This window comes from Azolla caroliniana, unplaced genomic scaffold (genome assembly GCF_043228905.1).
Source record: "Azolla caroliniana isolate FFs.n. ecotype wild unplaced genomic scaffold, voAzoCaro1.0.p SCAF_17, whole genome shotgun sequence".
Classification (NCBI taxonomy): domain Eukaryota; kingdom Viridiplantae; phylum Streptophyta; class Polypodiopsida; order Salviniales; family Salviniaceae; genus Azolla; species Azolla caroliniana.
Genome location: NW_028230452.1, coordinates 9681045 through 9683874, shown reverse-complemented (window position 1 = coordinate 9683874; position 2830 = coordinate 9681045).

Sequence of the window (2830 nt, the reverse complement as noted above, 5' to 3'; positions counted from 1 at the left end):
TGCGAGAATTGATATTGTGGACATAATTCATAATTAGGTCGGCTAATGTAAATACTAGGTAGTACATATTTATTAGAAGATTGATGCGTATCTCTGTCGAAAGGGACATGGAATAAAGCGATTTGACTAGGGAAGAACGGTCCCTTTTTTTTGCGAACTATTTAAGGAGGGAGAGAAGGAAGAAAGGGGATCGGGCGTTGGCGAGGACGAAGTGCTGCTGCAGAACGGAGTGCCGAGCTCTCTCTTCTCCTCCGATCGTCGGTCTCTATGGGTGTCGGGAGTTCGCTGCCTCTGCTTCGTTGACAGCCCGTGTGCTTCCAGCAGAGGCTCTCCCCTTTTTGTTTCTTTGAGTCGAGTGTGTTCTGTCTGTGTGCGTGAGTAGGATCCTCGTGTCGGGACCATCGCCGCCTTACCGGTTGTAATCGTCAGAGTTTGCAATCTTTGGATATTGTAATCGACTGTTACTGTAATTAAGTGTGTCGTTCCTTTCTCTTTCCTTCTCCCTTTGCGTATCTGCAAGTCTTCTCTTCTCTTCTCTTTCTCTCTCGCTCCTCGATTCAAGGCCCCCGTGGTCCCGACTCTTTCTACACGCACGCGCGTAACAACGCGACATCTTTGGTGAACCCGACGTGAATAGGTGGCAAAGGAGTTGAAAGATGAGGGGATCGGAGCTAGCAGAGGCAATGGTGGTAGCCATCGACTGGCTGGTAAGCGCTCGTGAGGGGACGGGTACCCTCGACAGAGCCATTGAATCGATCGTCGGCACTATAGGCCGGTTCGGAGGGAAAGACGCCACAAGTTATTTGGAGGTTTACCGGGCTGAAATGATCATGAGGGATATCCCGGTGGACAGGCGGTTGTTCGGATTCCCTCGGGTGGTGACGTCGGGCATCCACGCGGAGGTGCTCGAGGTGTTGGCCATATGCCAGACTTGGGAGGAGTTCGAGTTGCAACTCCTCGAGAAGTACGGGTTTGACGACTCGCTTCGGCTGTCGAGGCGGGACTTCATGGCGTGGGTGGAAAGCCCCGGAAAGGGGAGGAACACGTTGGCGCTCCTCCAAGAGTTCGAAAAACGGTTCGCGCGACTGTCGACGCTAGACCGGACCGTGCTCAAAACGAGTTGAGTACTATTGTTTGTTAAGTCGGTGGAGGCACTTGATAGGGAAAAGGTGGGTCCCCTATTGGAAACGGACGAAGGGCTCACGCTAGATTGGGCCGTGGTAAAACGGGTCTGCAGCCGTTCCGACAAGCAGCGCGATTGGAGCGACGAAAGCTCGTCGGGGTCAGGGCCGGTCCCGGCGAGGAGGCTCGAGGAGCCAGTGTCGGTGCCAGCCTGTAGGAAGGAAGAGACCCGAATTTGGCTGGAGTCGGGGCCGACATCGAACGACATGGTCAGAGGCCCATCTGGAGGAGCGGCTCTAGAGGAGCTGACACAGATGGTGCGCGACTTGCAGATCACACATGCACGGAGAGACAACGGCGAATAACCTCGCGACCGGAGGCCGCCGGCTGGGCAGCGGTGCATGTGGTGTGACGCAATTGGTCACATTCGGAAGGATTGCGCGGATTTCGCCGACGCGCTCAGGACCAACGTGGTGTACCTCTGGAACGGGCGGGTGCACGCGAGCGAGACCCGGAGAGCCCTAGAACTAAATACGGGGTGCGACGGAATGAAGAGGTTGATGGAAGAGGCCGCGGCACGACACATAGAAGTCGTTAACTACTCAGTGTCAGCGGGAATTCGGGTCGGGGGTGATGAGACCCGGAAGGTGAAGGACTCCGGATTCTGGCCGCTAGTCCTAGAAGGCCTCTCCGGAGTTCGGTTGAAGAAGGAAGAGGCGGACCGCGCGGAATAGCGGGTCCAGGAGGTCACCGGATGGGACGATCAGGTCGAAGAGAAAACGGGCTTCGTAGAAGCCGCTTGCCAGAACTAGGAGGTTCTGGTGGAAGACAAACGGGCAAGAAAGGCCGGGGGGGTCAGTCCCCCGCAGAGGGATGAGACCCAGTTCGGACTGAAACCGACCGGTGCCAGCAACCCAAGCGCGCCGGATGGAAAGAAGCAGGCGGGGTTTCGGTTGAGCACCGAAATCGAGAGAGCAACGGACCTACAGAAGGTCCTTGAAGAGCGGATCCTCGACAGTAAAGTGGAGCTGTCGTTGTGGGAGGTGCTGGGAATCGCCAAGAGGGAGTTCCACGACTCCATCGTAGACATGGTAAAGCGGAAGAGGCTCTCGACGGAGCCAGAACCAGAGAAGCCGGTGGAGGTGCAGACTACGCACTTAGAAGACGCGGCCCTAGAAGACGAGTTGGCGGAAACCCACTATGCGAAGTCGCATTGGGCCAGGGCAACTACGGAAACCCCTGTGCGGATCGACGACGTTCCGGAACGGGTGGTGGCCTTGGTAGACCATGGATCCGAAATCAACCTGATGTCCATGGATTTCTACAAGAGGGGTAAATGGCCGATCAACACCAAGCATGGGTGGAAGATACGCGCGGCGACGTGTGCTACGGAGGAGCTGCATGGTGCGTGCCCGAATATACGCGTAAAGGTCGGTGACGTCAAGATAAATCAACATTTCTTCGTGCAGGAAACATCCTCGCACCCGGTGATTCTCGGCGAACCATACATTACGGCAACATGCATGGAGACGAAGGTGCTGGACAACGGTTCGGCGTACTTGCGCGTCAAGAGCCAGGACGGTCGACATTCCATCCAATTCATGACCGTACGTCCGAACCATGAGAGGAATCGCGAGACCCTCGGCGGCGACAACCGAGGGTATTATTATAGAGGGCTATCAAGGTGTGGGGCCGCGCTAGTCCGGAT